Consider the following 26135-nt stretch of genomic DNA (forward strand, 5'->3'; position numbering starts at 1 on the left):
CTTCTATGTATAAGATGCTGTCCTTGACACCAGAGAACTGACCACAAAATATTTGTATTTTCTAGGCCATCCTACCCGAAAGATAAACATGAGGAAGCACCACTACTTCTCTGGTTCTGACCTCTAACATTTTGGGGGAACTTCAAACATCTCTCAAATTCCTCCCAGACATATCTGGAAGTCCTTACAGGTGACTGGCAGGTGCTTTGTGTATTGAGCATCTGGGCTACCATGTGATGTCTGTTCTTCTCCTCCTCTCCAGAGCCGAGCCACAGAGCCGGGGTCCCCCATCTCCACCTGTGCCTAAGGCCTGCACAGAGACTACTAGTACCCAATATTACAGGAGGCATGCCCAGATTCTAGCATTCATGTTACCAAAACCTGGAACCCTCAACATACGTAAGAGATGTCAGTAAAACAACTCCTTGGGGTTTTAGCTTGCTTTTATTTTTTAAATCAAATTTATCCTAAATCTCAAACAAAAGCCTGGAGTTGCTGAGAATCTATGGTTCAGTTACAGTGCTCAGAATCATCACTGCTCTTGGCATGAACTGGGTATATCTTAGTTCCTTCTTTTCTTAGGGCAAGTTCTTTCCCAAGGGTCCTCTTGGTCACTTATGCAAACAGACAGCTGAGGAGCCTTGACATTTTGTTCTCTAAGCAGGCCTGATTTCTAAGGAGAGCACAGCTTCAGATTTGGCTTGGCCCTGATTAACAGTACAATCCTACCTGCCTTCAAAGGCCATATAGCCTAGATGTGATAGGCACATAGATTGACCAATTATTCCAATGTACTGTGCTAAGTGATACAGTGAAATTATATCATAGGAGTCATTTAACTAAACTTGGAGATTCCCAATGGACTTCCTGGGAGACAGTGTGTTCAGTTTGATACTTAAAGCATGAACACATTATATTTTCATTCCATTTTCAATGATGCCAAATTCCCCTTCCTAATCAAGATGAATTAGAGAAATGTGAGAAATTAAAATAGAGCCCCAGAGCCACAGGGGCTCCAGTTTCTGGAAACGGGTTGTGATCGCCACGTAATGGCCTGGGAAAGGCAGATAAAGTCACTTCAGGACAAACTTCTAGTAGCTGCTGTGGAGACAATTACCTCAAGTCTTCAGCTGAACAATTCAGGCCTATCTTGAAGTTTAGTGGTCCTCTCTGGACCACTGGCAAACTGCCCTGAGCAGGATGCCCATTAGATGCGTGGAGCTTGGTTAGTAGGACCTCCATGAGTGAGGGGTAATGGAGGACAACAGGAATGCCACATATTTTCTCTCCCTGTCTAATTTCTGAATAAATTTCAAGTCACATATTTTCTGTGAGTGCATCTGCCAAATTTTGTCTCTAATATTTCCCCAAGACTTGCTTCCACAGTTGATTCAATAGTTAGCAATGAACTCAAAGCTCAAATAGTTTTATTTGGGAATCCTTTATAGTTTTCTAAATTCTAAAAGAAATTATATAGCCTAAAGGAGACAGTTGCTGGTATTCTGATGGAGCTGATCTTTATTTCAAAGGTGAGCCAGGTAAAAACAAACAGTACTGTGACCCATTTGTACCCAAATAAAATGTAGCAGATTTTATTTTTAACATAAAACTATGGACTATTTTCATATTTTTCTATGAACAATTCTAAAGTGAATCTTCTCAAACATTTTGGCTTCTGGGAGGATTAGACTGAGTTTTGGTTCTATCCACATAGGAGTGAGGAGGAAGCTTTGAAGTATGGAGTTCAGGCTTGGTCTAAGGCATTAACACATGGCATCATCTCCAAAACTCAGTATGAAATGCTTGTGCAGGAGACTCTTTAGAAGAAAAACTAAGGAATAAAGCACCTCTGACCCCTTTATACATCTCCAAACTGAGCTTTACCCAGTTGCCATTAGGGTTCTGGTTCTTCTTTTTTTTTACCTTCTTAAAATCACACAAACACAGACACACACATACACACATATGCACAATATCATTCACACAGAGCCTGGCAGAGCAGTGAGCAACGTCTAGTCTCTGAAAGACATTTTGTTAGGAACAGGCAGAGGGAACCCAACTCGGGAAACAGCATATTAGAGAAGTTGCTGTGTTAGCCGACTCAGCCTGCTGGGAGTGTTTCCATTGCCCAGAAGGAGGTCCAGAGAAAGGAGAGGGTTCCCACAAGATGGAAGCCTTGTTATTTTATTTTATTTTTTTATTTTTGCAAGATCATCACTCTCAGTGTTGCAAGAGTATGGTTTGAAGTGAGCTGCCCATCCATTAGTCACCTCCTGTCAGCTGTCACCCAACTCACGGAATGGAAAGAACACTAGGGCATTGGGTCTAAATTGGCCGAGGGATAGGAAACACGGAATGGTCCTAAATGGAAAGTATTCAGGTTCAAAACAAGTTTGTAGGGGGAAACCATACAGGAATCCATGTGAGGCAGCCTAGAAATGTTTACATAAAAAGCAGCAAAAGTTGGGGAGAAAGAAACACCAAAAGAAGAAAGAAGTCCAAACTCATGGATGTCCTCAAATCTAAAGAGGAATTTCAGCAGTTAAATGTTCAGCAAGTGTCTGGGAGACAGGAGCAGGAAGTTTTGTAGTACCAGTTAGGAGATACATATAAAGGACTTCTAATCTGGAGAATGAAAAACTAAAATTGAAATACATGGTAAGGTTGTGTTAAACAAGAGATTTTGAACTTATTTTAAAAGGAGCAAATCAAAATAAAGCATAACAACAGCAACAAACTGTTTCTTTAAACTAAGACCCTGTGGTTTCATTCCTGTTTCCTTTATTTTACCCCTGAAATCAAAGGGATGGGTCTTTTGCTTTCTTGATTTTTCTTCCCAAATCAGAAAGAAACAAAGATAAATATTAGAGAAATATGTGAGAGAGAAAATATGCTGTGGAGAAGTTTTCAGAAACAGGGCAAAGGAACAGAAAACTCTCTACTAATAAATTGCTCTAAAGAAATGTCATCTTAATATTTGCTAGTTATTTTAATAAATATATACTTAAAGTTCCAGATTGGAATAATTAGTATAATGGGTAACATTTGAATTGTCAAAACAAACTAAAAGTGTAAGTACTATTTTTGTCCCCTTTCACAAGGAGGAAACTGAAGTTAAGCAACCTTCTTGGGATCACACAGTTTATGTAGAAGCAGCTGGGGCTTGAACCCTGGTCTGTCTCATGTGAAAGTGCGTGTAATTAACCATGAGCATAAATATTCACTCAAAGTCAGTGTCTCTTAGTTTCATTTGAACTGTCCTGAACTTGTCTTAGCAATGACATACTCACATTTCTGGAAACACAATGAAGAAAAGTTTTTGCTGAAATTGCAAAACAAACAACCTTCCTACGGAAGATAACATTAAACCTTCGAGGCACTGGCTGCTAGAAGTGATATCATTGACGAGTGATGGGTGGGACACTACGCCAGCCATGCAAATGCCACTCTACTGCCTGATACCCCCATGCTTCTCTGTGACAACACTTGTAACCCTCATTCCAAGTCCTGACACAGCATGGGCTGCATAGTAGATGTACATTACACACTTTGCATTCAGTAGCTATTTCTGAACTGAAGTGAACATCTTCCATCAAATATTGGCTCAAGGGTCACCTGACCTCCTTGAAGCTATCTATGGTAGTCATGACAGTCACACCTGTCTCAGTTCATTCTAGGCTCTTTTCCATTTGGCCCTTTGCTAGCTCTAATTTATGTCACAAAGCGTAACTAAGGATTACATGAGATTCATGTAATTAAAAATATTTTGGAAAATATAAATTTCTATGTGGATATTAAGCATTATTATCATTGTATATACTGCCACACCCTTGGTAGTCATGCTTATGAATCTGTGTTTGTATTTCACATACATTGAGGCATACTGTAGGCCAAACAACTAACACTTGATTTAATCTCACAACAACTTTCATAGGTAGTTAACTTGGCCCTGCTTTTCCCAGTTAAGAATGTAAGGAGTAGAGACGTTGTGAAAGGTTAGCTGCAATATAACAAACCCCGAAGTCTCTGGTTATTAACAAGACCTACTTATGAAAGTAGGTTTCATAAGCAAGATTTCCTCCTGTGGATTGCCCTTGGTACTGGTCTTTCTGTGTATCCTATTTAGTAAGTCTCCTCTAACTCTATGGTGGAGTCCCCAGATCCTTGAAGTCAGGTGTGGCTAAGTGGCCAATGAAACCAACAGGTACCAGGACAGGTGGGGGCACAAAGTGAGTGGAAGCGACATGTGTCATATCAGGTGGAAGCCTTAAAGAGCCACCGTGTGAATTTCCACAATGCCAACCACTGCCACCATGACTGATGATGTGCCACAGGATGGAGCTGCCATGAGCCTGTGCCCCTGAGAACTGGCAGGTAAAGAAGAGCTCCCAGTTGACCCATGATGATCATAAAGCATAAGTGAGGAATAAGTCTTGGTTGTTAATAACCAGAGACTTGGGGGTTTGTTACCTTGCAGCTAACTTAGTCTCTCCTGACTGAGATAAAAATCCAGCTCTTTTCTGGACACGGTCACTGTTGGAATGGAGGAATAGGAAACCAGAAGGGTGGTTGGATCTCATGAGGGGCAGTAAGCTTTTCTCAAGCTTCCCTTAGGAATATTGCATTAAAGGAAAATGAGTACCCTTCAGGAAACCTGAATGCATAATGCAAACAAGGATACACAAGTGCTTTACAAATTATAAATCACTCTGCAAATACTAGTTATAACAACACTTAGGTCTCACCTGCAATTGTAGCCATGATTACATGTTTTCCCGTTTTGTAAGTCCATAATATTTACTCAGCTCCCACTAAAGAAATGTACTTATTTACAGTGTTTGTGGACAAGTCAAAGAGATCAGAGATAAGTTTCCTAATCTATGTAGCAAACCAAATGTACATGAGGAAGACTAAGGCCACTTGGTAGAATATGTAAAATTTAAAATGAGTGTCTCTCTGTTACCCTTTTTCTTATTCATAGACTCCAGAGATACTACAGGAGAGATAAGCTCTTCTCCTTCCACACCATGAACACAGAGAGTGGAGCACAGCATGGGGCTAGTAGTTTGCTTAGGAAGGGACAGGGATGCCACTACGGGACTCTCACTGCCTCTTCCCTTTGCTCCTCTTGGCACCATGACAGGCAGAGGTGCACAGACTCTGTAATTGTTTTGTTTATGCCAACCCTTTTATAAGGAATAAACTTGAGGCTTAGTGATATATCGTTAGGTCGGAAGGTGCCATTATTAAAACTTCCTAATCCCCACGCCTACAAGATTGAGATATTAAGAGCATATTTTTCTAAATGGCAATGGAAGTATATTAAAGCTTACTAATAAAGATGTAAGTCCCTAAAATTCGAGAAAAGACAAGCAATGATAATATAAACTCTTCTTCTTACCACTTAGAGGGGAAAGGCTTGTTCAGCGTAGCTGGCCTCAGTTAGAAAGAACAGCCACATTAGATAGAATGTGTGGTTCTCACCTATGGTTTCTGGGGGGAAAACAAAAAAGTCTAGACTTAGTCTCTAGAGGCAGATATTGGAACTTGGTCTTTTAGCTTCTGGTTAGTTCTATTGCTACCAAACAAGGAAAAAGCAAGATTTCCTCCTGTGGATTGCCCTTGGGACTGGTCTTTCTGTTTATCCTATTTAGCGAGTCTCCTCTATGAGTTTTCAGAGCTTCATGCACGCTGTGAGCTGTTTCTCAAACAAGAACCCCTTTCCTAGAGGGCACGAAGCAGAGGCCCCCCATATAAGGTACAGCCACACCACATGCTGCTCAGAGTCTAGGCTTGTCAAACTTCAAATGGTGCCCCTGGCTGAGTCTCATCTCAGGCCTGTACCACTTTCTCATAGTCACTCATCCTCCAGGGGGAAAGTGCTCTCCCTGATTTCCAACCATTTTCTTCCTGACAGTCAACCTCCACAGACAACACCCACCCTCTCCCGTTTCTTATCCAAGTCGCCCCTTCCTTCCTTTACTTTTCTCTGGTTCTCGCTTGAGATGGTTTTACTTCACTCTACCCCATTCCATCACATACCCGGATTCACGCACCAAGTAAATGTCCATGTGGACGAAGTGACTGCATTTCTGTAAGTAACTCCAACCAAAAAGTTCTACCTAGAATGGGTAGAATTAGGAAAGAAATTATGCAGACATACCACACCCTTTTCCTGAGATGGACTAATGATTCTTGGAAATATTTTACTTACTTATACCCTCCTTTATTCCCAAAAGGATTCAGGGCAGCATCTCTGAAAATAAAACTCAGGCCTTCTTTGAAGTCTAGGGTAGCACATGTTGCTGATGTTTGTCAAAAAAAGTAGCAGTTCTTATATGAGTAAGGCACCCGTCCATTCTTATGTTAATACACAGCAAAGAGTTAATATTTAACTTCAAACTGCTCCTGAAACCTTGTGTGAATAACCTTGTCTAGAAAAATGATCTATATCTCAATTTATATGGCTTTGAGAATTATCACATGTAAACTCTACGTAAAATGAGAAAAGGAAGATTCTAGAGAGACGCAGATGGGAGAGAGAGACAGCATAACTGCCACAGTAAATGAACTTTGTCTAGGGTTGTCTGGGGTCCTGGATTATCAAGATTGTCTGAATTCTGGTTGTTTCCCTGCCACTGTAGCTTGGAAAGGCTTGTCGAGATGTCCACTGTTCCACATTGGATAAATATGTCCCATGGCTGGACCATTTGAGTTCAGCGAGGCCAGGAACTTAAGTGTGTGGCCTTCAACTGTTTAACGAATAAAAAGCAATGAAACTGCTTGAGGGTAAAGATCACTGGGATGGGTTTTTCTTGCTCCTTTGGGAGAAATAAACCAAAGTGTTCAACAAAACCACAACTGACTGACTTTCTCACGGGTTTAGAACATGGATACCTCAGTCCCAGAGCTCACTCAGTCATCCCTCAGATTGGACATAATGTTTGATTTTGCAAGGTCATTTTGCCACCATGAATTTCTCCTAAACTCTTAAGTAGAGACAACATCAGCAGGGAAAGTGCTGCAAGACCCTTGTCAGCACTGGGAGGGATTTGGGAGTTTTTACCGTTGCCTCTTTCTCTTTCTCACATGTGATCACTGACTAGAGGTGAACTAAGTCCTTCTCGGGGTGGGGCAAGAGGCATGTCTAAGGATGCGTTTCCCTATAATTTTGTCTTTCATTTACTTTTTATAGTTCTGCAGTCAGCTCAGAGGACTCCAGGGACCTTGAGACTAGAGCACAAGATCCTGACATACTGCAAATAAAGGCAAAGGCAGTGAGCAATCTCAGCTCAGCACAGCTGAGAAGGCAGGGGTCAGGCCTGGAAGTCATCAGATGAAAAACTCAGAGCAAAAGTTAACATGAAAATATTGGCAGCTGGTATACCACCAAAACCTCAGCAATTCATTCCTTGCATCCTCCCTGCCTTTCCAGACCATTAGCTCTCACTCTGAATTCAAAGTTAGGAAAGGATCCTCCTCTTTGCAGAGATCTTATGAGTTCCTGGTACTCGCTAAAGTAGAGTGTCATTCACTCTGATCCACCTTCTCTTTAGGGTACAGGTTGATTCCTTGCAAGCCCTAGTGATGCCTCGGTCTAGCCTACACGGGTCACAGGACAAGGAATCAGACTCACTTACGTCCCTCAAAAATCTCACTTAAGGGCTGAATACTTACAACATATAAATATCAAACAGCCATTCGTCAGCTCTACGTGCAAATAAGTCACCATCCAGAGAGAGGCTATTTCAATGAGAACCGATAAGGGAGGTTGGTTAAGCTGTCTCCAAAAAGTCAGTGAAGTTTGAGCAAGGATAAAGGGAGGTTTCCCTGTTAGGAAATGGAGGGGAAAAGGAAAATTCCCTAAATAAGAAAAAAATTAGGACAAGGCCACCCAAGTAGAGACACCCCTAAAAAGACTGGTCAGTGTGAGTTGACACTGGAGCAGATGCTAAAAGAAATGGCAAACTCTCTTTCCCAGAGGTCAGCTGGCACCTGAGGCCCAGCATTGGGGTTATTAGGCCGTAGCTGAAGCCTTCCTGGCTCAACTTCTCTCCCCAAAGGTCTCTTGCTACCCAATAGGCCAACAGCTGCTAAATCTAACTGAACAAGATAAATTATGTAATCTTCCTCTCTGGGGATTTTATGATTAGGGGAGATTTGTAGAGACCTCAGAAGCGCCAGTCTCAAATTACACACTAGATTAACATCCACTCCTTCATAATTTTATACTCTATCTCCTAGGTAGAGTTCACCTGATTTTCAGTGAAAAGAGAGGTGGCCTGAAAAATACTCAAAGACATGCTGTAGTTAAATAAGAGCTGAAAGTTTCAGCCTACACGTTCCTTTTTAAATGAAGATCCAAGTGCAACTAAAATAGGATGATTCTATTCTAACACATGTAAAGATATTTATCATAGTTGGCAGAACAGAATCATTTCTTCTCAGTGAAATTATTTTGTTCCTCTCTCAACGTTTATAAAAGTAGAATCTTTAAAAGGCTAAACTATAAAATATTGTCCCACAGCTGGGCACCAAAAATAAGTCATCAAAATTCAAATGGAAACACATTGCCCTGGCTTGTTGATCATAGTGAATAAAGATATAACTAGCTGAAGCTGATGATATCTGACACTAAAAAATGACCCAGCTAATGCATGGCATCAATGGGGTACTGGCTAGCACCACCTTGCAGGAGCTGATTATGTGTGCCTCTTCCCAATTTTATATTCAGTGATCCTACTTAGCAGCTTGAAATTGGCCATAATCAGAGTTTTTAGACAAGGAAATTGGCAAAATCCATAAATCACAACTTTTCTGTTTATACCCCCCACCCCCAGCCAGTTGTTAAACATTTACCAATACGTCATGGCACAGACTTCTACTTCAATCATAGCTGAGCCTAATTTTTAAAAAAGCAATCACATTTATCTGTTGTATGTTATTATACCAACTCATAGGTTCATCAAGAAGATAGCAACAAGATTTCAATTCAGAGATGGGTATGCAGACAGACAAGATTCTCTCATGACCCCAGGATTATCTCTCAGTTAACTGACAACAGCTAGCTGGTACCCGAGACTCACCAGCCAGCAAGTGGGAGGCTATGCCCAAACTCAACTTCTCCCAGATCTGAGGGTCCCAAGATCTCTAGATGGTGGCAGCTGGCATTTCCCAGAACTCCCCTTTAAACAGCTGGCACCTAAGCTCAGGTTCTCAGAGGCTGAAGCCCAGATCCTCAGTGTGTCCAACTGTGCTCCAGTCCAAGCATCTCTTTTCTATAGGAAGCCAAGAGGACAGGGACCCATGCATGCACTGGCCCTTCCAGCAGCCTGTGTCAAATAATGCTGCTCACCCAGAGTGTTCGCATAATGATGGGGAGACAGAAGGGTCCTGCAAAACCACTATTCATCCACTGAGTCTACATGGTCTCTGTGGATGGCATCTACCTTCCTATTTACCTAGAAACCAACTCACAAAGAAACCACCTATAAACATAACCTTCTTTTAAATTCTATTTGCCATCCTTTTTACTCCCCAACCTAGCAGTGCCTACAACATTGTTAACCAAAGTGAACTCTCTCTAATGAGAGAGTAAGTGAACATTTTTTATGACAGTTTTCAACAAGCAAAAGGAAACATTTAGTATAGGGCCTTTGGGTTGAAACAAGCAAACAAAAAAGAAATGGATTCTAGTATTTGCCTGCAACACATTATGAACTGGCAGAGGACAGACAACATTTTCTGTTCATGCAAAATAAGCATAATGAAGAATCTCTTTGTAAGTGAAGACCAAAGTAATCTAGGCATTTGGTGTTACCAACACATCCTTCATTTTGCTGCAAACAGTACAACCACACTCCCCCTGACACACACACCACAAATTCACATGCACAATTAAAAGATTTAAAAAATGATGCAGATTTGAATGACCACATCAGTTCTTTTGCATGCAAAAGCCTATATTTGAAAAGGGAGATGAAAAAGAAAAATAAAAAACAAAATTAATAAGCTCCTGGAGTTCAGCCATGAAATATGATTGAGATTAGGAGAAGGGTGAAACTGTGGTCAAGCTCTTGATGCAAAAGCCCTGCTTGCCTGTAACCAGATGTAAATCATAACATCTCCATGGAGATGAGCGGGCAGATGCCCAGTGGTATTTTCATGTCCACATTTAGAGGGTGAGAATTTCAATGGTTTATGGATTCCAAGTCTTTGGGGCCAAACAAGGAATTTTATCTAACATGAAACTCTTCTGGACTCTCTAAACAATGCAGCCTGATTTTTATGGGCTGATCTCAAAAGGCTCCTTTATTCCTCTATAGCAGATGCTTCCCTGGTCTTCTGGTCACTGTGAAGCTATCCCAGGAAGTGAGACATATAAGTCTAACCCTAAAAGCTACCTTGCTATGCCCAGTGTTTCGACATGGACCATCTCTTGTCCCACTGATTTTATGTCATAGTTATTGCTACTTTTCTTCATTTACAGGCACTCAATTGGGAGTGAGATGACTGCATTTGACAACCTTTTAAATTTTATTTTATTATTTATGCGAAAGTAAATGCGACCAGGAATATTATTAGCATTAACGCTTAATACCAAATAAAACTTGGTGACAGGCAAGAAAAATGTTCCAAGAAATCCAAAGACAAAACCTCAAAACCCTAGCATGACATATCTGGGTCTTGAGTGTCCTCTGATTTAAGACATATCATCAAGATAATGCGATGATTATAAGGAACATGGGAGTTGATATTTTAAGAAAATCATGAGGATCTGTGAGCAAGGGTGGAATCAATTTTGATGCTAATAGGGCTGAAGCCATGAGATCCTTCACAGGAAAAGAAGCTACCCTCTCTTTTCTCCTCCATTTTTCTAAATATTTGCAGCCATGACTTCCATATGTGACGAACTCCACAGAAATGTTCAAGATTTTGTTAAGGGGTATGTTGAGATGGGCATTCTCATGTAATGCTCATGAGAGCATAAACTGGTACTTTGAAGGGAGGCAATTTGGCAAAATAAACCAAGAGCCTTACAAATGCTCAATTCTTTGTCCCAGTATTCCTCTACTAAGAATTAGATATGATAGCAAACAAACAAAACACCATAAATTCCCAAGTATAAGGGAATGATTAAGTAAATAAAAACATATCAATAGGAATAAAGTAGTGCATTGTTATTAAAAATGTTTTTTACAGAATACTGAACGTGTTGAGGATTTAAGTTATAATACTCTATGAAGTGCAAAAAAGACTGATACAAAATTGCATATATATTATGCCCTCAATGTACACATATACACATAAATACACACAGACAGACATAGTAGACAAAACACTGGGAAGAAATATGCCAGAGTATTTAAAGTGGTTATTTCAGGATGGAAGAGTGGAATAATGATGAATTGTATTTATTTTTATTTATACTGTGTTATACTTACCAGTGGTTTACATTGAACACTGGTTACTCAATTTTTTCCAGACTTACATTTATAATTGCAAAAGTGATACAGAAATACTATAGAAACATCAAGAATTATAAAAATGTATGAAGTAAACGATGGAAGTACTCTCCCTACTCATTCTCCAGATGTCCCCACTTTAACAGCAGGAAAAGTTTAGAGTTTATCTTTCCAGACTGTTTACGTCTATTTGTGTATACACAAGTACATCCTACTTTGGATATATTTGCGTGTTATTATAGAGAAATATATCATTTTTAATTTACTTTAATTTTTAGAGTTGTTTTAGATTTGCAGCAAAATTGAGCAGAAAGTGCCGAGAGTTCCCACGTACCATATCTCTGCCCCCTCCCCTACCCCAGACAGCCTCCCCCACTACCAACGCTGCACACCAAAGTGGTATGTTTGTTACAATCAATGAACCTACATTGACACATCACCATCCAAAGTCCACAGTTCACATTAGGGTTCACTCTTGGTACTGTGCATTCTATGGATTTTGACAAATATATAATGATACACATCCACCTTTATAGTATCACACAGAACAGTTTCACTGCCCTAAAAGTTTTTTTGTGCTCCATCTATTCGTCTTTCCCCCCAACCCCTAGCAACCACTGATTTTTTTTATTGTGTCCATTGTTTTGCCTTTTCCAAGATGTCATATAGTTGAAATAATACAGTATGTAGCCTTTTCAGATTGGCTTCTTTCACTTAGAAATATGAATCTTTCTTCCATGTTTTTTCATGGCTTCATAGAATATTCCATGTGTACGTGAGAAGAATGTGCAGTCTGCTGTTGTTGGGTGGAGTGTTTTGTGTAAGTCTGTTAGGTCCAGTGGTCTATAGTGTTGTTCAATTTCCTTATTGACCTACTATCTGTTGTTCCATCCATTATTGAAAGTGAAGTATTTAAGTCTCCTACTATCATTGTGTTCCTATCCATCCCTTCAATGGATAGAGAAGATGTGGTATATATATACAATGGAATATTACTCAGTCATAAAAAGGAATGAAATTATGCCATTTACAGCAACATGGATGGACATAGAGATTACCATACTAAGTAAAGTAAGCCAGACAAAGACAAATATCACATGATATCACCTATATGTGGATTCTAATTTTTAAAAATGATACAAATGAACTTATTTACAAAACAGAAATAGACTCACAGACACAGAAAACAAACTTACGGTTACCAAAAGGGAAATGGGGTGAGGGAGGGATAAATTAGGATTTTGGGATTAACATATACATGCTACTATGTATAAAATAGATAAACAACAAGGACCTACTCTATGGCACAGGGAATTGTACTCAATATCTTGTAATAATCTATAAGGGAAAAGAACCTGAAAAAGAATATATATATTCTTATATATACATATATATACACATACATATATATGTATGTATATACATACATATATATACATACATACATATATTCATATATAAATAAAACTGAATCACTTTGCTGTACACCTGAAACTAACACAATGCTGTAAATCAACTACAGTTCAATTAAAAAAAAAAAAAGTCTATTAGTTTAATCAAAGATGTTAGCATGTCAGGTATTTGTTCCCCTGTGGCTTCTGGGTGATTTCTGAGAGATGGGGAAATGTCCAATATTAACCTGTCATTTTAAAACCAGACATGAGTGGCTTTTCAAAAATTCTGTAGCCCCCTGTATGTTTACATTTATTAATTATATGTTCATATCCTTGATCATTTCTTTTTTACTTTAGGTATGTTCTTTTAGCAATCAAAAAAAATAAAACAAATTGAAAATTAATAAAACATTTTCTCCACGAAGGGTGGCAGTGACCATGATGTGAGTAGCAAAGTCAGAGCTGATAGGAAGATGCAGCCTTTAGTCTGATGGGATTTAGTCTTTGAAATGTCCCCATCAGGGTCCATGACCTAAGAAGTCTTCTTTGGTGAGAACTCAGTGGGCTCATTCCTGAGCCTAGCTCATCATCTGGTCATTTTAGGTGCCATTTGAGAAGTATAATGAGAGAGTGAGACATGGGAAAGGTAAGCTTCCCTGAGTGACCTTGAAATTTCTTTTGTAACATCTGTTTTCTTCTCTTTCCCTTGCTGTCTTCCCATCATCAACAGGACTGTCAGGGGCCACTTGCTTTGTCATAAGAATTTCAAGAAAATAACTGAATAAAATTTATTTTATTTGGAATGACTTGAAACTTAGATACACTCAGAGCTAGGGTTTAATCTCTTTCTTGCTCAATTATTCAGCATATAGAAAAAGCAAAGCAAGACAAAACAAAACAAAAATGCACTCCTAATTCATACATGCACAGATACCAATGAGCTGAGGTGAAATGATGTCACTTTTCTCTTTCTACTTTTGTAACTTCCAAGTCATTTTGGTCAAAATTAAATAAGTGAAATCTCTGATCACAATATAGACATATTACAAATTGTTTTGTACGTCTACATACATGGGGCTGAGTCCAACTTTCCTCTTGATCATTATAGATTAGGAAGAAGTCATAAATTGGGTATAAATTGGGGAGAAGGCATTTAAATAGTTAAATTTAATATTAATATAAATAATATATAATTATATAAATTAAATAACTAAATCTTTAAATTTAAATATTGTGGATTATCCAAAACTCTCTAACTATATTCCCTCAGATAGACTATAATAAGACAAGACTAGTTACAGGACTGTTATTTTTCACAACTACCAAAATGCCATCAATTACTGAAGTATTTATGCCCAAACAGAAAAGCACAAAGTTGTAATTTTACAATTTCAAGATCTTGAAAACAGATAGTAGACAATATTATCAATCACTTCCAGGTGGTGAGAAGGGAATGAGGAAAAGAAAAATAGGATAGAGTAATAATTCTCAAAAACTTAAAAGGTAGATTAATCACATTATTTCCTTCTTAAAATGTTTGTTCTGGATACAAGTACCCAGCTTACACATGGTTAACACACCATGAAAAGACAATCTATAAGCTAAACTACTGCAGATCCTGCCTACATGACTCATATTGCCAGACATTAACTGATTTTGAAGTAGCTGGATTTTCCTCTCTAATTTCAAAATCAGTTTGGCAAAAATTGGAAAAATGTAATGAAAAGCAGAGGAAGATACTCCCAAAACTACATAAATATGCATTTGGAAGTTACCTTGGGTTATTCACGATAAAAGCTGCAGAAAAATTAGCCTTTGCATTATGAAAAACACTTGGAAAATATTTTTGAAATTTTGGTGACACCCCGTTCTTTGTGAAGAAAATTAATCATAGTAGAAAACACAAGGGAATTTTCAATGAAATGTTTTCTTTCTTTTTTACTGATGCAATATTTGAAATGGGAGCACAGGGCATTTTTCTGAGCAAAGCAGTTGTCAGCAAGCATGACTCTTTTCAGCAAATCAGCTGTGGTCTTCTTTTTTGTTTTTTAATAAATTTATCTATCTATCTATCTATCTATCTATCTATTTATTTATTTGGCTGTTTTGGGTCTCATTGCTGCACGCAGGCTTTCTCTAGTTGCGGCAAGCGAGGGCTACTCTTCGTTGTGCGCGGGCTTCTCATTGCGGTGGCTTCTCTTGTTGCAGAGCATGAGCTCTAGGCATGCAGGCTTCAATAGTCGTGGCATGTGGGCTCAGCAGTTGTGGCTTGCGGGCTCTAGAGCGCAGGCTCAATAGTTGTGGCGCACGGACTTAGTTGCTCTGTGGCATGTGGGATCTTCCCAGAGCAGGGATCGAACCCATGTCCCCTGCATTGGCAGGCGGATTCTGAACCACTGTGCCACCAGAGAAGTCCCATCACCTGTGGTCTTCTGAACAAATAATTATGGACATCAAATTAAAAGACATGAACTCAGTCTCTGGTTCCAATTGAATTGCAGTCTTTATTATTGAGTAAATAATTTATAAGTCTTTTGCATGTTCTTCATGTGTCCTTCCTCTTTTCCAACAAACACACTTATTTCCAGTAAAGAGGTAAAAGCCTTTGTTGGAATCACATGGAGTCCGGATCAGAGTTGGGACCAGAGCCCAGAGCATCTCCCCTGCTGGCTCAGAGGTTACCTCCTGGTCATGTTACCTGACTTGTTTTTCTTAAGATCTCTGCACCTTAACTTGGTAGCATGGAAAAACCGTTCTGGTTATCACAGCTGGAAAAAGCAACTCACTGCTGTGTGATAGGATCTTGGCCAAGTAGAAGCTAAAGCGTGTCGATGACTTCTATCCAAAGGTAATGACTGTTGGCTGTGACCCATGAATTCCTACCCTCTGGCCTAGGCACTTTACATTTGAGGTTCCCCTGGGTCTACTGGGCTTGTAAGACAGAATCTCTGTGGAAACAGAAGCAACACAACCAAGAGGACTTAGGCAAATATTATGTACAAATTGAGCAACACTCCTACTGGTCATGCTATCAATGACTAATATACCCAAATCAGTGTGGGTGCTTCAAAATCATCCATCAGAGCAACATAAAGGGATTTCTTATTCCCTATTCCTTCCCATTAGTTATTTCTATGACCCTTTCTCTGATGTTCACCAATACATGACAAATCATGCCAATTTGTGGAAAATGACACATAGAGGGGGAGTGAATATTCAGATTGGCTGTTTCAGCTATGGAAATGAGTTAGAACCAAAGGGAATAATTTCAAGTCAAAACCTGTCCTTAGTCTTTAAGTTCAATTTTTTTTCTTTTGTGCCAGTAATACACGTCCTCCAGGAAACAGAAGAAAAAGAAAGTTTCACCACCCCCCACAATTGACACCCTTCTTCTTGCACACAGCCATTTTTTCCTTTCTCTTGCACTCTCCCCACCTTCTTTCCTCCCTTTTTTTCCTCTTTCTCATCCACTCTCTCCATTCATTTATTCACTCATCCTTTCAACAAATAGTCACTGAATGCCAGATGATATTCTAGGAGCTTGAATTCATCAGTGATCAAAGTAGACAGAAATCCTTGCCTTCATGAAGTTTGCATTCTCCTTTTTCCTGCATGTTTCATTAGCAGTGCTGATATAGTTCAAGGACTCCTAGAAGCACCTGTTCTGTTGCTTTGGTCCACAGGTACTGTCCCTCTTCCATGACACCTGTATTTTCTCTGCTTGGAGGTGAGGAGCACACACAGGGGAAAAGAAGAGCTACCCCTAGGCACTGCAGAACCAAGGGATAAAAAATTCTCAATCCTGTGAAGAAACAGCACAACCAAACTGAACCCAAGTGCAGCATCACAGCCCATGCAGGCTTTCTAGTCCTCTAGACTGGAGGTTAAGTCAGAGGTTATTGGTATAATTCTATCTGGCATTAGAGAAAAGGGTAGGATTCAGAGTCACACAGACCAGGGGATGCATTTTAGTTCTGCGGTCTGTGGGTAGGTCAAAAAACCTCTTTAGGTCTCAGTATCTTCAACTCTTAAATGAGTTTAACATCCTTTACCCTGTGGGTTCTATCATTATTTTATTCATTCATCAATTCATTCATTCAATGAGTATTTATTAAGCCCCTACTGTGTACTAACACTGCTGTAAATACTGGAGATATAACAATGAAGAGACAAAAATTCTTGCCTTCATGGAGCTTACATGGAGGGAATACGGTCTATTACATAGGTAACTTAGATTCACCTTATCTTTCGGTAACAATAACTGAAGCAATAAATGTTCAGAACTATTCTTAAAGCAGAATCAAAATTAGCATGCGCCCAGCATATATACATCTTCATCATGTTCTACCTTGAACTTGCTACGCAGATAAGCTCAGCCAGGCCAAGTGCAGCAGGGAAAAGAGCTTTAGTTAGTGATGTTTTTCATACACTATGGGTAAAATCACCTACTCCTGCTGGAAAAGATGCCACATAAGTGTAAGTAAGAGCTAACAAAGTACTAACTACTTAACAACGGTTCCTGTTGGGTATTCAATGAAGCAGATTATCTGAGAGACAAAGGAGCCTGAGGAAGGCTTTGGGGGCTGGGTGACAGCTGCACCACCCAAGGCAGCAAGAAGCCATCCTGTGCCCAGGACATCTGATTCCTTCACCGAGGGATGAGGGATATTGTCTTCCACAGCCCCTTCCTTTAGTACCCGATGTTTTCAATTTCCCTTTGAAGTTTATTCCCATTTTCCAAGGCTTAAAAACCATGCCCAGTAGAACACCGGCTATGAAATTAATCAATGTGTGTCTCTATTTGTTCTGCCAGGTCATTGAAAATCTCTTGACATAATTTTGAGTTAGAGTAAAATTAAAATTTTTTCTTGATCATTGAGTAACACAGAAAGAAAGAAATGGAATTAGTCTGAAAAGATTAGTTTTCACAAGGCCATTTCTGTAACTACCAGAATGTTTTTAGAATCTTCTCTAGTTCCTAAGTAGACAATATGCGTTATCTTTTGCTTTCTAAAAATGGATTTTCTGGTTATATTCTATTTTAAATTCCCTTAGGAAGTAGATAAGGTAGATGTTATAAATAAATAAATATTATATGAAATTATAGTTACTTTTGGATTTATATGAATTCTAAGAATAATGAATCTCACTTGTTGGCTAAGATTTAATGTGTCACGGGACTCTACTGATTTGAATGCATAGTATTTATCCTATGTCCTTTTTCATACACTATTCTCCTACTTTATTAGACCTCTTTTTTTTTTTTATCCGAATAATACTCTCTCTAGGTCTCTGAAGATTTAAGAGCTCCATGAAAGCAAGGATTTTTGTTGTTTTGTTCACTGTTGTACCTCCAGAGCCTAAAACAGTGCCTAGTATATAGTAAATGGTCAATATTCATTGACAGTTGAATGAGTTTAGGTCTTTAATTTTAGATGATGATAGCTAATATATAGCACTTAGTATGTGTCAACCACTTTTCTAGGAACTTTACACATACTAACTTATTTAATCTTCAAAATATAACCCTCAGAGACACCGAGCGGATACAAATTTGTCCAAGTTTGGTGACAGAAGCAGAATTTGAACTCAGGTGGTCTGGCCCAGAGTCTGTGCAATTAACTACCGTGCTATTACTGACTCTCTAAGTTAGGGTAGTTTTTTAAATTAATTAGTTCTTAATTTTATATTTTTAAAATCATTTTATTATTAAATTAATTGTAGTCTTTTATGCATTTAATAGATATTACATTTATATATTTATAAAAACCAAAAGGTACAGAGAAGCATAAACCTGAACGTCTCCCTTCTCATTGTCCTTGAGCCAACCAGAGGCAGCCAACAGACAGCTTCAGTCTATTGTGGCTCTGCCCTCCCTAGACAAGTAACTTTGGGCAAACTACTTAATCTTTCTGTGCCTCACTTCTTGTATGAAAAACGGGCATAATATTGATAGCTCCTTCATAGACTTTTTATGAGGATTAAATGAATTAATTTCTGTAACATGTTTAGAATAGTTCTGGTCACCAAGTAGGTACCAATAAGTGTTTGCTATTATTACTTTTATTAGTTTTGTGTATCCTTCCAGATATTTTATTCATACACAAGATATACACATATATGCACCCACGTATACACTTTCTCTCCCTCTTTTTTTTTTTTAATAGTATCCTGTACCTTGCTTTTCTCACATCACAGTCTCAAAACTTTAATTAAAAGATAAGTCCATGAATACATTTTCTTTTGGAGTAACCCATTCTCAGCCTTTCCAATATATCACTTCTTTGCCCACAGAAAGTTATCTATGGCTTCCTGATACTGTTCTATCATTTCTCATTTTGGGGGTAGAAATTAAGGAAGAATAGCCATTCTGGGGGCAACATGGGGTTGACAGGCGTTAGCAAAGTCAGTTCGTGGAAAATGAGTGATGGTATAGATTCTCACTTTCTGAAACGCGCTCTGATGTCAGTGGCGGTGGCAGCACCATGAGTTTCTGCATCAAGAGGTTGGGTGGTAGGGAAGGTGGGGCCAGGGGAGAGGTCTTAAGAGCATACTTGCACAGTAACCACCCTGTTTTCACCTAGATCTAATATCTACTTAGGGTGGGACCGTTTGCTGATGAAAGTTACAGGGGAGAAGCGCCAAGCCCTGCCCTCTCCCCTTTCCATCAAGGCAATCCTTGGCACTTCCCCTGCTGGCTGGCTGGTACCCCCGCACCTGGCTCTACCATTTGGAAAAACAAACTGAAATAAAACAAACAACAACAAAACAGAGAATCATAAGACTGACTTGCCTTCCTGTAAAAGAGGAGCTGCAGCTATGGCCCAGGTGAGAGAGAATTACCACTCCAGGGAGTAAGCTACTGGGAGAAGGAGCACGTGAGGGGTTAATTTCCAGCATGATTGAATTTACAGGGTAATTGACTCGTAAACAGGCAGGAGAAGTGCTTCAGAGAGTGGGAGTGTCTAGACACTGGCTGTGGACCAAATCTCCTCTGAGCTGTTTTCTGAGGGACATGGAATCAGGGTGAGAGACCTGAACAGGATTACAGAGGCATCCTGTTCCAAGGAGCAAAAAAGACTGCAGCTGCCAGCAGAGAGCACCATACACACTAAAATGTAAGGCCTGTGCCTCCTGCAGGAACAGTAGTGAGGGGGGCGGTGAAAGAGAATAAAAAGCTGCAACCACAGATGTGTCTGGCCCCTCTCAGACACCATCCTTAGTCTTACAAACAAAAGGAAACCTGCAGGGGCTTCCCTGGTGGCGCAGTGGTTGAGAATCCGCCTGCCAATGCAGGGGACATGGGTTCGAGCCCTGGTCTGGGAAGATCCCACATGCCGCAGAGCAACTGGGCCCGTGAGCCACAACTACTGAGCCGGCGCGTCTGGAGCCTGTGCTCCGCAACAAGAGAGGCCGCCATAGTGAGAGGCCCGCGCACCGCGATGAAGAGTGGCCCCCGCTTGCCGCAACTACAGAAAGCCCTCGCACAGAAACGAAGACCCAACACAGCCAAAAATAAATAAATAAATAAACAAATGTGGGGTTTAAAATGTTCTGATATGAAAAGGGTACTTTAAGGGATTTTTGGCTTTGAGACCTTCCCTAGAACCTTATAGAAGAAAAACACTCTTCCTCTGCATCTTTATGGAAAAAAAAAAAAAAAAAAAGGAAACCTGCAGGGACAGCTCAGCACCGCCTTGAGTCTCTGTACTAAAGTCAGGGGACCCTGTGGACTGCACAGAGATTTTAGGCCAGGAAAAATGTGACTCTCCAGACAGTTTGAATGGCTTGTAGGTCACAAGTTACTCAAGGATGTCAGGGAAACTTGGCAGCTACACACTGACTCTCTGATGATGAAACTTCAGTGCTGTAGGACGTCCCACTTTTGTAAGCTAGAGGTCACAGAGTAACCCCAGACCCCTGCTTCCCAGCCTTTCAATCCTCAGGAGCTTCTGAAGCCTTGAAGAGACTTCATCCCAAACTCAGCCGAGCTGGCACTAAAAGGCTTCCTGTGCAACAGGAAGTCCCCAGGCAATGGCAGAATTGGCTTGGCCCATATCACCTTCAAGGGCTACCTCTCCGCTGGCTCTGTGTGCACAGAGCTTTCTTCTGGAATGCGGACACTGCATGGTTTCTTAGCTGTTTCAGCTGCTCTGAACAAACAAGTTCCCATCCTCGGGGAATTGAAACTACACAGTTTCACTCTGTCCTGTTGTGTTGGCAGCTGCCTTTCAGCATTGCCCTGTCCCAACGAAAACCTCAACACAGATCCCTTGCTTGCATGGTATATAATAGGACCTTTCATTCCTGCTTTGGCACATGCACCCCTGGGTTAAGAGTGCCATGGAATAGAGAAAGCATTTCGCAGAGTGTGGTGCTGGGGACCCCATCCAATGCAACAGCTGAGCAGAGGCAAGTAGAAGTAATATGCATGCTTGCAGGGAAAGGAGGAGGATGAACCTTGGGAGAACCATTCCTGCGACCAGCCTGCGTGCTCTGAACATCTACTGCATTTGTACTGTGCCAGGCACCGAGGGCAGCACCCAATCTTTGTCCTTAACGTGTTTGGAGCTCCCAGGGGGAAAGAGACCACAGAACCAAATGTACCAGTCAAGGTTCTTGGTTACAAGCTGCTGGATCCATCTTTAATGAGACAGCTGGCTCTGTCTGGGAGCCAGGCTCTAAGGTCTCCATTCTGTCTTTATCCGTTACTAGCTGGAGGACCTGCATAACAGTTACTTAACCACTCTATGTTTTAGACTCTCATTTGTCAAACGAGGGCTACATTAGTAGGTACCACTTGTAAGGATTAAAATGCTGAATCCATGGGAACTAATCAGGGCATTTGCCTGACTCATATTTAAGCTTCAGGAGACGTTAGCCATCATTATCATCAATTTATCCTCAATCAAAAAACCACGGAAGCAGATTCAGAAAATGGCCAGGCACCAAGAGAGGTTGAGAAGCAGGATCCGTAGAAAAGTTTATGCCACAGGCACAGCCTGATTAGAACGCTGCTCTGGCACCACTGCCACTACTCACGTTAGGCAGCACTACCACCCCGGCTGGTCACTCCAATGGCCACCACTGAACGCTGCTATCATGCAATCGACTCTAAATTCATTGTTTGCTACCTGCTCCAAATTCAAAGTCCCGTATGGAAGCAAATAAGTGCCAAAGCTCAGTTTCCCTGTTTGAGACTTAGATGGCAGGGTTAGGCAGAAGTCACATCTGGTCTACTCTCTTTTCTGTACTGGGAGGTCGTGCTCGGTCTCCTGTCAAGGCTCTCACGTTGGTGGACCGCTCCGCTGTAGTAAGGGCAACACTGACGACGCCAACAGCGTCAACAACCAAAACGGCAACAACAATAGCAAATGACAAACATCCATACAAAGCGAGGGTTCAGTAGTAGAACTATGAAGTTAGGGCCATAGCAGTCACTACTCATTATTTTTGTATTGAAGTATAGTTGAGTTACAATGTTGTGTTTCTGGTGTACAGCAAAGCGATTCAGATATATATATATGTATATATATATATATACTTTCCATATGCTTTTCCATTATAGGTTACTACAAGATATTGCATATAGCTCCCTGTGCTATAGAGTAGGACCTTGTTTATCTATTTTATGTAGTAGTTTGTATCTGCTAATCTCAAAGTCCTAACTTATCCCTCCCCCCCCTTTCCCCTTTGGTAACCATAAGTTTGTCTTCTATATCTGTGAGTCAGTTCCTGTTTCGTAAATAAGTCCATTTGTATCATATTTTAGATTCCAAACATAAGCAGGTGCACAATTTAGAATCCCAGGTGTCATCCTTGATACCTGCCTCTCCCTTACCCACACTTCCAGTACACCACCTTTCAGTTTCATTGCTTACCCATCACTTAAATCCACCCGCTTAACTGCAATTTCCTAATCCCAGCCACCACCACTGTGCTGTTAGACTATTATATCATCCTCATGGCTGATTCCCCTCCATGGACCCCAGACTCTGTTTAGTCTCTTCCCACAAAGCAGCCACAGTGACCTTTCCAAATTGCAGATATGAGACTCGATCATCCCTCCAGTTTTTAATGGCTTCATAAATCTCTTAGGTTAAGGACAAAGCTCGTTAACATGCTCACAGGGTCCTTCCTGTCTTGGGATCTGCCTCCCCTCTAAATCCACGTGTGCTCTGCTCTGGTTTCCCTTCCTCATTCCACTCCAGCCACAGTGCTCTCTCTCCAGTCCCGATGACCCAGATGCTCTCTCTTGCCACAAAGCCTTTGCCCATGTTTGGCACTTTTCCCCCCTCTTCTCTTTTGAGCCCTATCATTATTCAGTGCTACTTCCTCATGGGGGGCCCTTCTCTGACCTCCCTGACCAGGACAAATCCTCTCATTACCGACTCTCACAGCATCCTGAATCTCTCCTAAAATGGCATCACAATTGCCATTTTTCATTTGTGTGATTATATATAGGTCACATGAAAATATGGACTATGTGTGATTCCGTTCACCACTGCCTAGCATCTCCCATTTGTTGAGTAGACTGACTGAATGAATGAGTTGAAAAATGGCTTCTCATTGGAGGTTAATATATCCTTGATGTTTCAGGAATGAGTGAGAATTCGTTGGATGGAGGAGAGGAGGAATAAAAGCATTCCAGGAGAGGAAACAGGGAAATCAAAAGTCACAGGACATGCGAGGGAAGGGTGTGCTCAGAGAAAGTTTAACGTGGCCAGTGTGTGAGTGACGGGAGATGGATGAGGGAGAGAAGAAAAGCAGCAAATAAAGCTGGTGAGAGTTGGGTCTTGGTTGCAAAGGTCCTTGAATGCATGCTAAGGAATTTAGACCAGCATTTCTCTGTGGATGTGGAGAGAATCTGATTAAGCAGAGAAATTAAGCATCAGAAATGCAGAATGAGGGTTGAAGCAAGAACATACCTTCTGTCTTTAAAATTTTTAATATCAAATTAGTAACTGTTTGTACTTCCACAGCAAAGTTCTAGTTATTCATTGTATAATTAAAGAAAGTTATTTCAAAAATGTCTTAAACTATGCTTAGATGTCTGTTTTAAGTAAGTGCAATCAGATTGTTTTTTTATTCCCTACTTCCAATAATTGTCTCCCAAGTGATTATTATTCACATTCCAATGAACAGATGTCACATAACTAGCTGGAAAGAATCAGTTACATATAACATGATCAATCAACAGAGGGCCTCTGATTTCAGCTCAATACAAGTTATTCCTATTAGGTTGATGATAATAGCTGTGGTAGAATTTAGTTCTCACTGGTTTTTAAAATAAAACCATGCCTCTCAAACTTTTTTGGACTTGGGACCCTTTACAATCTGAAAAATTATTAAGAACTTCAAAGAACTTTTGTTTATGTGGGTTACATCTGTGAATATTTACTATACTAGAAGCTAAAACTTAAATTTTAAAAAATATTTATTAACATATTTTAAAATAACAATAATAAACTAATTAACATACTTAACATATTTTGTGAAAATAACTATTTTCTAAAAGAAAAATTCTCGTAGAAGACAGCTGGTTCTCATATCAGTGTAATCTGGTATTTAATCTATTTAATAGTTCATCTGCATTTAATCTGTTGTGTTGTTTTGGTTGAAACCTATGAATAAAATCCTGACTTATGCAGATATGTAGTTGGAAAAAGGAGTGTTTTGATGCCTTTTTTCAGATAATCATGACACTATATATCAACTTGAAAAGTAGTAGTTTCTTAAAGATCAGTTGCAACATGGAATATAAAACCATATCAATGAAACTTGTGTGCTCTGAAGCACTAAAATTCATCAGTCTCTTTTGCCCTTTGAATGGAACTTTTACTCCTGCATGATTGAGTAACACAATGCATTGGTCATTTGGAAAATAACCTTTCACTGAGTTGGGTAGGTTTTCCAAATTTTGACACATTTTATTATACCATATCAAAAAAATCACATTCATACAATAACTATAAATGGAATACAACCTTTAAAAATTGTGAATCACTATGTTGTACACCTAAAACTTACATAATATTATACATTGACTATATCTCAATAAAATAAGTTTTTTAAAAAGGAAAAAACATCACCACTAATCTTATCAAGAAAGATTTTTAATACTGAGAAGCTGCCAAGCTCCTGGTGACAAGTATAAGTTTTCAAAAATTTAATTTTACCTGAATGCTTAGATTCTATCACTGGCAACAAATTCCACAGTTGTTTTTCTTGAAGTGACACTGACTTTATTAATTTCAAGAAAATGTCTGCCAAATACCCAAGTCTGAATAGCTATAACTTGTCATTCTTTCAATAAAAATGGTGTTCCATTAAAAACGTCTAATTTAGCTTGAACTCAAATAAATGCGCCACATGCTTTCTTTTTTAGGCAACCACCATACTTCAATACGCAACAGAAGTGCTTTATGTGTTACTTCTCATTTTGTCACAGAGGTAGTAAAAAAAAAAAAAAAGTACTCAAAGATCAGGACAATAAAATTAATAATTCTTCCTGCTACATTAGAACAAGTTTGTGTGAAACAGAATTATTTTCTACTGCAAGCCTGCAGTTAAGAATACAATGACTGCTAACATGGTTTGGTATCATGATTTGGTGTCTTGATTTCTGCTTGGGCGCCAGCAGTTTTACCCACATCCTTGCTTTCACACAGTCAGCAGAAATGTCCACAGAGTCAAAAAGGCAAATAATATGTAAATATGATTGTAAAAAAGAGTTTTTGACCTCCTGAACCACGCAGAAGAATCTTGGGACATCCAGGGGTTTGTGAACAAAACACTGAGTACCACTAAAGTAGAAGTTAACTTAGAGACCTAGTGGTTTGCTTACAGTGAACTAAGGGGCTCAGCCCACAGCCTAAACCAATTCATGATTTCACTGTTTTTAAAAAGCCCACCTTTGCCTGTTTTCACTACTTCAAGAGCAGTGTGCTATCTCTAAAAGAAATGATCGCAAGTCAAATGAATTTTGTTTTTTAAAGCATTCTGGTGACTCATCAGTTCTGGTCACTGCAAAGGCTACCTACATAGTGCTAGTAAAGAAAGGAGTCATTTATCCTAAGTATGTGGTGGTTGTCACTAAATGATCCATTTAGAGACTCTCTCAGCAACCAAGACCAGCCAACGACAGAGAGTAAGTAATTTTAGAAAAGTTTGTAAAGTGTCATTTTGCTAAACAGCTTTTCAGATAATCAAAGCTATACAGGAGTGTAAGGGGGTGAGGCAGGTCTTCCCCTCATTAAGTGAATAAGTACTACTT

General features: G+C 39.8%; 1 protein-coding gene across 22 annotated transcripts in view; it reads right to left on the reverse strand.

Annotated features, from left to right (window-relative positions):
- The window catches only part of RASGRP1 (RAS guanyl releasing protein 1), a 996665-nt gene that overhangs the window by 600083 nt on the left and 370447 nt on the right, over window positions 1-26135 (reverse strand). Inside the window, exon 1 of one of the 22 annotated variants that reach the window (XM_068549131.1) lies at window positions 5402-5487. The exons of the other annotated variants lie outside the window; for them this stretch is intronic. The gene's annotated coding sequence lies outside the window, so the exon portion shown is untranslated. Of the gene's footprint in view, window positions 1-5401; window positions 5488-26135 lie in introns of those variants that run through there. 22 annotated transcript variants of the gene reach the window in all.

The sequence above is a fragment of the Eschrichtius robustus genome, chromosome 1, assembly GCF_028021215.1.
Source record: "Eschrichtius robustus isolate mEscRob2 chromosome 1, mEscRob2.pri, whole genome shotgun sequence".
Lineage (NCBI taxonomy): Eukaryota > Metazoa > Chordata > Mammalia > Artiodactyla > Eschrichtiidae > Eschrichtius > Eschrichtius robustus.